The following is a 16075-nucleotide window of genomic DNA, read 5'->3' as shown; positions in this document are numbered from 1 at the left end:
GGAAGAAGCGGGAGGAGGAAGAGAAGAAAAGGGAAAGGAAAAAACAAGAGGAGAAAGATAAGGAAATGGGAAGAAAAAAACAAGAGGAGAAAAAAAAGAAAATGGAAAAGAAGGAAGAAATTGAAAAGCAGAGGAGGAAGCCAAAGGAGAAAAGAAAGGAAGAGGATGGAGGAAGAGGATAAAGAGGAGAAAAGTGTGACCAAGGTACATAAATTGATCATGTCTGTCATGATTTACTGTGATAGTTATTACTATGTATAGCGATTAATGTGATAGCGATTACTATGTATAACGAATATTGTGAAAACGATTATTGTGAACGATTTACTGTGATAGCGATTATTGTGAATGATTTATTGTTATATGTATGATTATGTATAACGATTACTGTGATAGTGATTATCATGTATAACAAGTGTGCAATTATTATTATTTATAGCGATTACTGTGTACAATGACATGTAGAAGTATAAATGTAACTAATTTTGATTTGATATGAATAATATGTTATTTTGTATTACATGAAAGTCACAAGAGAAGTAAAGCATCAGGTGAAAAGCTCAAGGGGTGGTGTCAGTGACCTATAGTTCTGTCGTGGAATGGACAACTGAGTGAATATCAGAAAAATCAATTATGAAATATGTACTTCAGCGGCCTTCTGGACCAACATTCTTTTGAAACGTGCTGAAACACCATGACCCATTTGGTAAATAAGTGGAATAATAAGACAAACATATTCCAACTTGATTCTTTTGAGATCACCATGACCTTAGAAGATGTGGCACAGATTATGGGTCTTAAGTGCCATGAAAGTGATGTCCTATTACGGGATTCAAACTATACCGCAAGGGACAAGTGCACGACCCTTCTAAGAATGTCGATGAAGGACTAGAGGCAATGTATTTATGGTGAAAGCAATTCCACATCGATAAAAGTTTATTCTTTCTGTAATAAATAGGAAGGCCGGTTCGCTATATGTGCATCTGAAAGAGCTGACCAAGAGTTGCGCGACTTCTTTATTTTTTTGGTTTTACTTTATTTTCTGATTTGTCTGGTTCAAGGATAAGTTACCTGTGACTGCAATTCTTGGAAGACTTAGATGAAGTCGACAACTATGCATGGGGTGCTACTATGCTCGCACACTTATACAATCAACTTTACCGTGTGAGTAATGGTACAAAAAACGCCGCAGGGTTTTGGCCATTTATCCAGGTAATTGTTTATTACATATTTTATAGTTGTAGACTAAGATCATTAAAGGTTATAGTCTTACTAATATATTAATTTTGTAGGCTTGGTTGTGGGAGCGTATTGCCGCCTTGCGTTCTCAGTGTGGCTCTGCGATTTATGGTTTTTTAAAGATCGGTCGATGGGCTAGAATAAATATAAAGCAAGATGATGCTAAGTTTATTTTAGATGGTCTGTAATTAAATGAGGTAAATGGTTTAAAATCGTTTACAACCGTTTCAGCATTTATCATTCAATAGTATAAATCGTTTATTATGTTTAACATTATTAAGTAATCATCGCTGCAGGATTTTGTCTTTGTTAGAATCGTTTTAATGTTTAACATTCTTAAGTAATGATCATTGCAAAATTTTGTATTCCTTAGTACAAATCGTTATCGCTTTAGCATTTAACTTTCATTAGTGTAAATCATCATAATTATTAGCATTCTTAAGTAATGATCATTACATGATTTTGTATTCCTTAGTACAAAATATTCTAATGTTTAACATTTTTAAGTAATCATCATTGCAAGATTTTATATTCCTTAGTACAAATCGTTATCGCTTTAACATTTAACTTTCATTAGTGTAAATCATTGTAATCGTTAGCATTCTTAAGTAACGATCGTTGCAGGATTTTGTATTCCTTAGTATAAATCGTTATTGTAAATCATTGTAATTGTTAGCTTTCTTAAGTAATGATCGTTGCGGGATTTTTTCTTCGTTAGTACAAAGCGTTATCGTTTTAGGATTTAGCATTCGTTATTGTAAATTGTTGTAATATGTAGCATTCATTAGTGTAAATCATTTTAATACAAATCTCCCATTAGTAATAGTCATTGTAATATATTTAGCACTCGTTATTATAAATCATTTTAATATTTAGCATTTATTAGCATGAATAATTATGTTTATACCTAAACCATAATCTCCAATGTACAGGTTGTGTGGAGACAGTATGGAGATGAAGAGGATAAGGACCAAGAGGTTGTTGCTGAGGCTGCGAGACTGTCTGACTGCGATATTTGACTATTTAGCAATTATGAAGCCGAGTTACAATATGGTAGTCAAGTTCTCCTACAAGCTATCTTGGGACAGTCTACCCCAAAGCAGCCTGTGGAAGTGAGAAGGAAGATGAAAAGTGGCGGGGTTAGGAACGTGATTTGGCACGATCGCTTCAAAGAACAATTGAATAGCTAGAACAAAGGAGATGTTTGTGCCATAGTGTATGATTATAAAGAATGACAATATGACCCCAACTATTTCAAAAAATATTAGGAACCCATGCGTCAAAATATGGAGATTGGGAATAAGCAACGTGAAAATGTTGAGAACCCATGCGTCCCTTTTGTCTCCCATCAGGTCGTCTCCCAGCATAGAAAACACGTCCATCATGTACCTCCAGCTACAATAATAATTTTCTCAGTTGCAACACACGATAAGGAGCGAACACCGCTCACAAAAAGACTAAGGTATTTCGATGTCAAATCTGCAACATGCATAAGTGACCTACATAGTTGTTGGTAACGAGAGGCTATGTGGCACTTCTCATCAACACCAGATTGACTGACATTATCTGCATCCAGCAGTTCAATCTTTGCTTGTCTCGTTCATCTTCACATTAAATATGACTAAGGTATTTCTTATATATTCTCTTGATTAAGTGCCTTTAATGCATGACGACATAAAATACCTTTGAATTCATACATTTGCAAGTACATTCAACTGTTTTGTTGTCAATATTGTACGTAACATATGCTTCTTGCCTTTTCAGATGCTCTTTGTCCACCCATATAATATGATATTTTTGCATATTCTCGGTTTGCACACATCCTTCTATGTTGCAATTTATGACTTGTATAACCTTTTTTTTAATCAATTTAAATACAGTTAGTGTATATAGATCTACAGATCACATCAATATTTGCATGCCTAAAGTTACAGGGCTTGTATTGAAGCATTTCACATCTTGTTCAAGCTCATTCTGTCTAAAACCGTCTATAAATAATTTATATTGTTCCATGAAGCGAAACATTGTTAAACATGAATATAAGGTTTTCTTCAGTGTGGCATGCATAGATTCATTTTTTTGTGTGCATATCATACATGCACAAAAGTATTATCTTCCATATGCCAATGCCCACTTCTCTTTTTCTGCATATAAATTTTGCAACCATATACAGTCTTCAAGGTCGTATATCTGAATCATTTTCTCCCAATCAGACATAAATGTGATCTCGTCTATGCTCTCAAGTATATACTTTATAAACTTTTTGTCAAACCTTGTCTTCTTATTGAATATGTGTCCTATGTTCTTTGTTGCATTTTGAAAGATATGCCACAAACATAGGCAATGTTGTTCATCTGGCCATACATGAGACACTGCAGCCGTAATTGCGTGATCACCATCTATAAGTATAGCGCCAGGTTGCTTCCCATTCATTGCCTGTGTAAATACTCTGAACAACCACTCAAAGCTTTCCTTGGTCTGGTCATACAAAAAAGCACCGCCTAATATACAACTCTGTGAGTGATGGTTCACTCCGACAAACTACGCAAATGGCCACTGTTCAGTATTAATCTTCACTGTTGTATAAAAACAAACACATCATTGAAGCATTCATAATCAATTTTTGATTTTGAATCTGTCCAAATCATATTCACAGCATATCCATCTTCATTGAGTTGCATTGCACTAAAGAAACCAGGGTCAATGTTTGATTTCTTCTATAAGTAATCAACCAAAGAACATATTTCTCCGTTCTTCATGTTATCGGTCATCTTCCTTCTCAAGTGGTTTCTTAGATCCATAGGTGTGAATGACACATTCTTGCGACCACCATCTATGTGCGCGCATAAATTGTATGTCTTCCTTGGTGCAATTCCGACACTATCAGCTATTTCAGCAATTGCAACATGCACTTCAGTTACTTTACGATGTGACCTTAACATAGGAGTCATAAATGAAGCTGCTAAATCATGGTTATGATCATTGATTAAAGTACGAACTACATATTTCTCATTCAAAAGTCTTATTAACACCATTCTTGCTGGACATCCACATCTTGAATCTGGCTTGCTCCTTGTTGGATTTTCACTTGACTTCTTCCAACCTTCCTTAGAACAAACATATGTCTTTCTCACCATGACACCCTATGCATTTTTTGACCAAGAATACCTTCTAACACTGAAGCTAAGTTTTAAGGCATAATCATTGTAAAATTTATATGCAACTTCATTATTAAACTGCATTCCTTCTACAGGAACATAGTAAAGTGTACTATCATGTAGATTCCCAATGCCTGCACCTTTATCAAGTGTACTGTCATGATCATCAACCTCAATATCAAATTGCATTTCTTCTGCTACAACATTCAAGTCAAGAGTGAATCCAATTCCTACACCCTTCTTATCATGTGCATCATTAGTGCACATGTTCACTTTTTCAGTTGCATCATTAGTACATATGTTCACTTCTCTATAACTTTCCAATGATTGAGATACACCATCTTCACTGCAACCAGATGATAAGCTCACCACTGCATAAGCAAGATATCAATTTGTGTTAGTCAGCGCATACGTTTACTATGATTTATTCAAGATGCATATAGCAACAAATACCGATTAGTTAAGCAAGTTAAAGAAACGATTGAATGAATCACAATATAAAAACAACAATGATTTGTTATTTGCTTATACTATGCATCGAGTTGTTATTTACCATGCCAATAAAAGAAATGATTTATTGTATATGTGTATTGACGATAGCGATTCACGTGACTGATTTAATTATATCTACGATGTTGTGAAGCCATTTCAATAGAAATCACTAAATGAGCAACGATTTGAATACACAACTTGTCATCGCAAGCACGCAACAATGTATTTCCGCACACACACATTTTAAAATCATACTACAAATATCTTATAAATCGATACTAGAAAACACACAATATTTTACAAATCGATATACATATCGCATAATATATTACAAATTGATACAACAATTAAGCATAATAGCTTATAAATCGACACTACAAAACACATAATATCTTACAAATCGATATACATATGACAAAATATATTACAAATCGATACAAAAATTCACCATAATAGCTTACAAATTGATGTTAACAAACAAAATAATTTCTCACAAATCAGTAGCATGTTACTACAACCGCCATTTGTGATACATTGCATATACTGAGTGAATGGACGATACCGTATGGGGTAGAGACCCTTCTTCACATCTGTAAACAAGCATTCTTGTCAACAGATCTGAGCATCTTACAAATATCTTTAATTTTTAAACCGTCGAAAAGACAAGATCCACCTGCAATAACAAAACAATGCCTTAATGACACTCATGATGACATACGTTCTTCAACAATATCATGATGATATGAAAAGGTACTCACGATGCCTTATTGGCACTTGTTGGAATGTTTGTGCGTCCTTGCTTTTTTTCATACTGCCTAACGAAAATGAAGAAGAAGAGAAGACTGTAAAAAGAGATGGCCGAAAAATGCCCCTATAATGCCCACCAATGATCGAACCAGTCGATCAATTTATAGTTATCTCCATGAGGTAGAAACAAACCCAGGAATGTTTTGTAACACAAGGCAGGAACGAGAAGGTGGCAATGTGTTGTAACACAAGCTGAAAACCAAGGCGAGAACCTAGACTCGAGATGACGACAAAGGGTGCTTCGACGACAGCAGACGACAATAAAGAGTGCGTCGTCAAAGGGAGATCCTGTTACAACAGATGGTGCAAACAAAATGCTTGGACTTTGAAGAGTTAACATCATCCTTGACTTTCTGGATTGAGGATATTTTTGTCCTTTTCTCAAACCGTCGTTTCCCTTTTTTGGATAGCGGACATTTTGTCCTTTTCTTGAACCATCGTTTCATGGTGAGAATGGCGGGAAAGAGTACTTAAGTCTTTGCAACCGCACCGGACTCTGATGCTAAGTGATGCCGACACACATGGGGATACAAGCCCTCACATGCTTATATACGTGGCGCTCATTTGGACCCCTCAAACACGCACTGTAGCAAACAATGCATCTTCAAGGGAGAACACACAACACCCTCCCCATATATATATATATATATATATATATATATATATATATATATATATATATAGAGAGAGAGAGAGAGAGAGAGAGAGAGAGAGAGAGAAGACATTACCATGGGTGCCTTGGATGTAGTTCATCTTGAAAATGAAATTTTGTCTATCAAAAGCATAAAAGTGACTTTTTATAAACGAAAAATAACACAAAAATGATGTGTTTCTTGAAAACCTTGTACTTTTTTAAAATATACTCGGTATCTAAATCCGTAAATGTTTGGTATTAAAATAACCATTTTAATCTTTACATAGTGAATTTACTCTAGATATGCAAAATTCTGCCCAAATATGTGCCCAAATATTGCATTCAAGATACATGACAGACTTTGTTATTGATTTTCAACCCATAAAATGAAGGATTCTAAAAAAACTACATAGAAATACTTTACCAATGATACTTTATTTGCTAAAAAATGATGAACATGCGATAAGATACAATCCCAACAATATTCTTAAAAATAGAAGAAAAACCGTCATGGTTATGACAATCCTGGTTATTATGTGATATTTTTTGACTACCTGTGCCAAAAATATGAAAAAAATACTAAAAAGGATAGTGACAAATTAGAGTGTTAGCTTCCAACGCTATCATGATCACCTTGATTTGATTATAGGTTGAGAAGAAAAATTATTTGAAAGATATTTTGTTCGATTGTTACAACATGCAGAACATGTTTTTATTCCGGTTTTGGAACTAAAAAATGTGACCTAAAGGTGTTTTAACAAGAAAGTTACATGCTTATGTCTCAACTTTCCAATGACTACAAAAATGTAGGTTTTCGATGTCAGAGATACATATATGAGAACAAAGATTGTTCTACAAAAAATATGTGAATATACAAATTTCCTTATAAATATATGTGATTTTTTTCTAAACATGCAAATTTCCTACTAAATATATGTGAATTTTTTCCTAAATATGAGATTTTTCTCCCACATAAGCAAATTTAAGAGAAAATTTGCATATATTTAGGAAAAAATTTGCATGTTTAGGAGGAAATTCGTATATTCACATATTTTCTCATAAATATCATACTTCCTACTAATGATTTTTTTTCCTAAATATGAGAATTTCCTCCTAAACATGTAAATTTACTCCTAAATATATATGAATTTTCTTCTAAACATGCAATTTTTCTTTTAAATATGCAAATTTTTTCTTAAATATGTGAATTTAGGAGAAGATTCACATATATTAGGAGGAAATTTGCATATATTTAGGAGAAAATTCTTATATTTTTTGTATAACATTCTTTATTCTCAAATTTGTATCTCTATGATCCGATGTTAAAAACCTACATTTTTACAGTTGTTGAAAAGCTGAGACATAGGCCTATAACATTCCTGTTTTGAGTCAGAAAAAAATGTAATGCCCCAAAATTACATCTCATTTATTTTATTTTGATGCAAAACATTATCGATGACATTTCTCCAACCAGACTAAGCTCTAAGAGGTCCGTTTGTGTGCAAGTGCTAGCATTTAATAGCTCACTAGAATTAAGTTCGAGAATGAGACAACGAAATACAAGAACCCATTATCAAGAAAACAAAAATACAATGAAAACATTCATTTTTTGTTTTGGTTAAAAATTTAGAGTGAGTTATAGGTATTTAAATCCAACATGTGACCAGATCTAATTCCTGTATTGGACTTGGGTCCAGGTCTAACATATAAATCAGTTTCAAACTAGGAATTTGAAATATAAAAGATACACAATAATTTATGAATAAATTTAAACATTCATCAAGTAATAAAATTGCTTGTAAACAATTGTCCAAAACCATTTAACGAGTCTTGCCATTTAAGACTAATCCTAGACTTAAAGATTTAGTTCTTGGCACCACCCATAGCATCCTACCACCACTACAACTCGTTCACTCATTTCCTAAATGTTTATTATATACATGGGTCTTCACAAGTCTTAGTAGGAATACAATAACATTGCATGCTTTTACAAAACTAAGAATACACATAATCCTATATTCATTAAGAACATATGCATCTTAACATAATAATCATAATGCATCAGTTTGCAAAATAAATACATATCCGTGATTGAGCATACAAATCATCAGTTACATGCTTTCAACACATAAGTTCTACATAGATGCATACTGTGACAACTTTTAACTAAAAATCTACAATCTAACATATGCCTTTCTCAATAATTTCATATTTTTCATTAGTGTCATGCTACACACAATTGTAAGTATTATTTCTCTTGCTTACCAATCCTGTCTAGTACTTGCAGGATATGACATCAAAATAGAGGAGACTACTCAGGGGTTTAATATGCCATGTATTTTAATTTTCTGAGTGACTTATTGAATTGGGTCCCATTGAGGGCGATCCACGATCGAGAGAAACTCCTCCAATGGCGGCACAAAAAACTAGGAGAGATCATATTACTTTGCAGAGTCAGGGACATACTACATAGGCCATGCGGTAGTCCTGCCCCCTAACAACGAGAACTATGGACCAAGTGAGACCTCGTTCTTAAAAAAACATCATTGTCCCTCAGAGTGTTGTACTACCTACCATCTCCAAGATAGACCAAGAAGCCGGTAATAGGTACCCTTATAAGGTAAATCTAGAATCTATAAATTGGGGTTATCTTTATTAAAGGTAATAGGTCAAAGCATTTTTTTTTTCATATGTCATTTGCCAATCAGCCCTTCATGGCCATATAGCCCAAGTACCCCCTTCTAGGGTAACTCTCCAACATTTGGTTCTCTTGGCAAGAGCAACAAATGCTCATTCCTGGCAGTTATATAATATATTCATATAGATAACCCATTCAATTGAGTATGTTTGTGGTTCCTTTTTTGAGTCGTTGCTCAAGCATGTACTTATGAGCATGCATATACATATATACGATTTTTATAATCTTATGCAAAATCACACTGACAAACATACTCTTATTATTATTGAAATCACATGTCATATCACATTATCATTATGTTGCATATTGTTCTCATGCTGCATGTGTCATCATGCTGCACGTTATCACTATGCTGAACATATCATTATGATGCACATATCATTATACTGCATATATAATCTTGCTGCACATTATCACTATGATGCACATCTCATTATGCTGCATATTATATCATGCTACACATCATAACATCATAGCAAAAACTCATCACAAACACATTGGTAAAAACCCATCACAAACACATTGCTAAAATCATATTTTCTATGCACAAAATCCCTTTACGAACATATTGATAAGTTCGGACTTCCTGTGCACAGAATCCGTGTACAAACATATTTGATAAAATCAGATTTCCTGTGCACGAAATTCTTGCACAAACACCAAAATAAAACAAGCCTCAAAGGAGCACTTTGCTACGTATCCCGCAGGTTAAAGAGTCAGATACTTGGTTTCCAGGTTTGCCCCTCTGTAGTGAAGTGTGTGTTTTAAGCTTTATTTAAAGAGACGCAAAATAAATGCGAGAAATTAAAAACAAGCGAGATTTTTTAAAATGTCGTGCGTAAAACGAGAAAGAGACGTGAACTTAATCTTTAGTGTTTTTTTTTTCGAGAGATATTAAAAATCGCAACAATATTTGTTACTATGAAAGACATCCCACCCATGATAGTTTGGATGCCATAATCCTAATATTTGCCATAATCCGTTGATTACCGGATCCGTTGGACACTTGATGGTATTAGCGTCAGGAATGACAAGCATGCAGGTCAAAGAATGCCTTTCTTTTTGTATGCGTCCGTGGAACGTCATATTCATAGTGATTATTTTGCCTTTTGGACTTCAAAGCTATGATTAGGATCATGTGATTGCTTTGGAGAGAGGATCACGTGATTGTAACACTGTTATAGTCCCCTTAGATGTCGTTCATCTTAAAAATGAACGACACCCATCAAAACAGTGAACAGGCTTATCGTCATCCGTTCATTTTAAGCCATTCCGATGCCGTCCATCCCAAACACAAAAGAGTGAGACACATCCAAGTGATGGCCATCTCATTGGTATAGGTTTTGGATGACATCTATCCTGAGATCAATGGCATCCAGAAGTGCTCAGATGACGTGATCCCTTCTCATTGTTTTGGCCTTTAAACTCTTTTTCTCTATGATTGATCTGAAATAAGAAATAATTAAATTAAAAATTAACGACATGCTACGACCTTAAGCTGTTAACCTGAATTTGAATTTGAATTTTACACATGATAAATATGAGCAATTGAAAGCTTTTAACTGTCCATGCCTTGGACTTTTTGGTAGTTAATGATGTGAAGTAATAATTAAATTAAGGACAAGATTAATGCAAAATTATAGTTGGAAACTTTCATTTTAAACATGATGGAAGTGTTAATAATATATGTCCCTTTCAGCACTCATATGGGTCCGGATCAGATCAGGGGTGCCCCTTTGACCGTCACTTGGAAGGGACCCCACATTTTTTTCTTTCAATGTGGTCCAATCGCGGTTAGCATCCATTATTTTTCAATGTAAAATCTATAGAAAAATAAATTAAGATTGTTGATGCTACCTGTAATCAGATAGACTTGGATTGAGCCCGGTACTAACACTTCAAAGTCAGACCTGGGTTTAGTGCAGATCTATGAATGTGTGGTACGGGTACACATGTATCTGGCGTAATATATGTCCCTCTCAGCCCTGATATGGGTCCACTTCATAGATCGGATAAGCTCAGGGACGCCCCTTTGACGGTGTTGACCAACACTTTCATGGGACCTACCCTTTTTTTTAAATGTAGTCCATGCTCGGGATTAAGATCCATTACTTTCTAATGTAAAATATATATAAAAAAATTGAGATTTGATTGCGTCTGGTTTAATTAACCTGTAATCAGACCTGGATTTGGTGTCGCAAGGCAGATTCCATTGGACATGAACCCATGCCCATATTAACACACCAAAGTGGGACCAGGGTCCAGAACAGGTCCTACATGTTAACAACTTAACATAATGTAATCGATGGAACCTAAGGGAGGCTGTTCAAGCACAACTTGTTCTTGTAGCGAGCTGAGCCGAGCTTGAGCTCATGGTGAACCTGAGTTAAATGAGCCCAGCTTGAGTTGACTCATTTACAGAAAATTAAATATATTTTTGAAAATTGAAAATAATAGAATTTGGACTCCAAACCGGCTGAGCGAAGCTCAAACTGGCTCTTTACAAAATAAAAACATTGTTTCAAAGCTGAAAACAATAGGATTTGAACTCTAAACCTATTGCTTGCAAGCTAAACAGTTCAACCATCTATACACTATGATATAAAATGTATATAAAATACTATTTATGAGTAATTAACAGGCCTATATGAGCCGTGCTCAGCCAGTTCAGCTTGAAGAGCATATTTCACGAGTTCAAATGAGTTCTTTACCAGCCAAATACAAGGTGAGCCCTGAGCAGCTAGTCTCATCCCGACTTATACAGCAGAAACAACAAATAACCGTATTGTATGGTAAAATGATGTGTTTTCTTAAAAACCTTACAATTTTCCAAGATCTGTCCGATGGCCAAAACTTAGACATGATCAGTTTCCACATATGACCCCTTAAACTCGTGTGAACCTAGCCAAGTGTCCCCAAACCTGCGTTCACAGCCTCTCTACAGTGTCATGATAGAATTTGAGTGACATAGATCATGGTTCTCGTCAAGCCGCGAGACTCAGATAAAGGGCATGTACGAACTCTCCAACTTGCTTCAAATGATTACATGTAGATATAATCACAATCGTGAAACATATGTATAATATGGATTTCGGTCCAAATAAAAGGATGAGATATGCATTGCTTAAAACAGTTGAGAAGCTCAAACACTATATAGAAGACTATATTGCGGGCAAAGTTGATTTGACAGAAGGAATACATGTGTGAAGCATAGATCTTTCTCTAAAAAACTTATTGTGGACACTCCACAATAGGGTGCCCGTAATGCACTTCGAATCCTTACTACGTCTATTTGAACAAAGTAATTCTGAACAGAGAAGGATGATTGAAGAATATCGATCACCCGTGAGTGATGTTTTTTCAACTGAAAGACTGAATACCATAGGGAATGCATGCAAGACTCCAAGAAGATTGGAGCAAGCGATGCACGTTGATAGCCCAACTACCCCAGTTATGGCAACCAAGCACACAAGGAGTTCGTGCTCAACTCACATACAGAAAAAGAGAAAACACCCTGTCCGTGAGCACGACACAACCGCAGGCCACTTGCAGCAGCGGCCTTTGGAGCCCCCCACCCATGCATAGTAGTTTAACGGAGTTAAATACCCCATCGACAGATTTGCCACCGACAATGATTCCTCCCATGGGGAGCCACAACAACGTACGGGCTTTGAGCATGTCCAGCTAGGTTGGCAGCTCAACCAGCTCGCAGTATCCTGCTATAGCCGTGGTGATAGTAGTAATGGTGTCAACCACACCATGCACAGGGACGCGCCCCAGTGCACAACAGGGAACTAGAAGCCTCAACCTGCAGAAAGCATGGGCGGCAGGAAAATACCCTTGTGCAGAGTAGGGGATTAGACCTGTTAGCCTGGTAAAATAGGTGTGCACCCAGGTGTGTTGGATCCTCAAATTGAACCACCCATGGCTCAGCCTGACCAACAATCAAACACAACTAATTATTTAACGAAAATGACTGTAGTCCGAGTCATGAGTGCTCAAGCCAAAATATGTCAGAATGCGAGCTTGGGCCCATAAGAAATTCAGTGCATCACTCCATGTCCTGTGCTTGCTGAATTGACCTCCAGTCAGGCCAGTGATGTGGAGGAAACCCAAACTGGGTCACACACTGCATAATCTGAGATGCAACAAATCGAAGTGGATGGCACGAGGGAAGTGGTTGCAGACCCTCCTCGATCTATAGTGCAGAAAATCATCGTCAGGCCAAAACAGAAAAATTGGGCCAATGATGGGAAAGAGTTCCCACCTGAGGCGATGGACCAGTGGGGCCACTGCAAAGGGCGCAACTGTTGCCAATTGGCTGCGGTCGGTCCCTTGTTGTTAGTGCATCCTGATAGTCACCCAAAGGCGCAACCCTGTAGCAGCGATGAGATCGATTGCATGCTTGCCATCATAGTTTACAACAATAGCCTCTCAACAGACGTAAACATTGGAGAGTGTGTTGAGCAGGGCAGCAAATTGACACATGCTGCCCATCCGGCATAGCTCCACGAGCAATGTGTTCTGCCCTAGTACCCAGGGACTGATTGTGCCACAGAGCTGTACTTATGCCAACTTAGAAGCAACAAAACCATATCCCAAACTTTCTCGCCTAGACTCAGCTCAGCTTGGAAGTTGGGCAACAGTTATGAAACAACGAACGAGCAGCCACAAAGATGAAAACTTTAAACGACTTGAAAAATCTTTGCACAAAAGAAACTCTATTTTTTGTAAAAATCCTAAAAGTAGGCAGAGAGAATTCTCTTCGAGCATAGAGTTTATAAGCTGTACGACTCAAGATCTCCTTCTTCAGAACTGCCATATATACTTCTAACATATTTACCCTTCTGACTTTTGCTTCTCACTTCCTTTTCTTCGGAGAGGGTGTTGTGTTCTCCCCGGAACACAATTTCGCGTGTTCTGGTGTGCATGGAGGAATATCTTGGGACCCACGATAATTCATATGCCAATATTGCCCACGATGACTTTATAATAAAATAACATATAAAAAAGGTAGATATGCTTTTGACGGAAATGTCCTTCAATAAGATAGATATGCATTGGACGAAAATGTCCTCCCGCTCCCCGTATATAGATTTGCATGTTCCACCTTTGTTTTTAGCTTGTGTTACAACACATGACTGCCTTCTCATTCCTGCCTTGTGTTAGATAGAAAACATTCTCGGGTTCGTTCCTACCTCATCGAGATAACTATAAATCGAACGACTGGTTCGATCATTGGTGGGCGTCATAGAGGGATTTGTCGGCCATCTCTTTTTACAGTCATCTCTTCTTCTTCGTTTTTGTAAAGTAGTATGGAAAAAAGCAATGACACACAAACATTCCAACAAGTGCCATTAAAGCATGGTGAGTACTTTTTCATGTCATCATGATATTGTTGAAGAACGTATGTCGTCGTGAGTGTCATTAAGGCGTTGTTTTGTTATTGTTGCAGGTAGATTTTATCATTTCAACGGTTGAAAACTTGAAGATATTTGTAAGACGCTGGGATCTATTGACAAGAATGCTTGGTTACAGATGCGAGCAAGGGCTTCTACCCCATCCGGTATCATCCATTCACTCAATATATATAATGTAACGAAAATTGCGATTGTAGTAACACATATATCGATTTTTGAGATATTGTTTTGTTTGTTAATATCGATTTGTAATATATTATACTGAATTACCGTATATCATTCTGTAAGATATTATGTGTTTTCTAGTGTCGATTTATAAGATACTATTTTGTTTTTTAATATCGATTTGTAATATATTATGGCGAATTATCGTATATCGATTTGTAAGATATTATGTGTTTTCTAGTATAAATTTATGAGATATTATTTTGATTGTTAATATCGATTTGTAATATATTATGCTGAATTGTCATATATCGATTTGGAAGATATTATGTGTTTTTTAGTGTCGATTTGTAAGATATTATTTTGTTTGTTAATATCGATTTGTAATATATTATGCTGAATTGTCGTATATCGATTTGTAAGATATTATGTATTTTCTAGTGTCGATTTATGAGATATTGTTTCAGTTGTTAATCTCAATTTGTAATATATTATGTTGAATTTCCGTATATCGATTTGTAAGATGTTATGTGTTTTCCAGTGTCGATTTGTGAGATATTATTTTGTTTGTTAATATCGATTTGTAATATATTATGTTGAATTGCCGTATATTGATCTCTAAGATATTATGTATTTTCTAGTATCGATTTATGAGATATTGTTTTGTTTGTTAATATCGATTTGTAATATATTATGCTGAATTGCTGTATATCGATTTATAAGATATTATGTATTTTCTAGTGTCAATTTGTGATATATTATTTTGTTTGTTAATATTGATTTAAAATATATTTTGTTGAATTGTCGTATATAAATTTGTATGATATTATGTATTTTCTAGTGTCGATTCATAAGATATTGTTTTGGTTGTTAATCTCGATTTGTAATATATTATGTTAAATTTCCATATATCGATTTATAAGATGGTATTTATTTTCTAGTGTCGATTTATAAGATATTATTTTGTTTGCTAATATCGATTTGTAATATATTATGTTGAATTGCCGTATATCGATTTGTAAGATATTATGTGTTTTCTAGTGTCGATTTGTGAGATATGGCAAACAGTTGTTAATATCGATTCGTAATATATTATGCTAAATTCTCGTATATCGATTTATAGGATATTGTGTTGAATTGCTGTATACTGATTTATAATATATTATGTTAAATTGGCGTATATCGATTTGTAAGATATTATGTATTTTCTAGTGTCGATTTGTGAGATATGGTTTTGTTTGTTATTATCTAATTGTAAGCTATTATGTTGTTGCTTTGATACTGTGATTCATTCAATTGTTTCTTTGACTTGCTTAACTAATCGGTAGCCGTTGTTATATGCATATTGAATAAATCGTAGTAAACGTATGCGCTGGCTAACACAAATTGATATTTTTCTCATGACAGTGTTGAGCGTATCAACTAGTTGCAGTGAAGATGATGTGTCTCAATCATTGGAAAG

Source organism: Nuphar pumila, chromosome 6, assembly GCF_984573655.1.
Source record: "Nuphar pumila chromosome 6, dmNupPumi1.hap1.1, whole genome shotgun sequence".
Taxonomy (NCBI): domain Eukaryota; kingdom Viridiplantae; phylum Streptophyta; class Magnoliopsida; order Nymphaeales; family Nymphaeaceae; genus Nuphar; species Nuphar pumila.
This window is presented reverse-complemented; position numbering follows the sequence as displayed.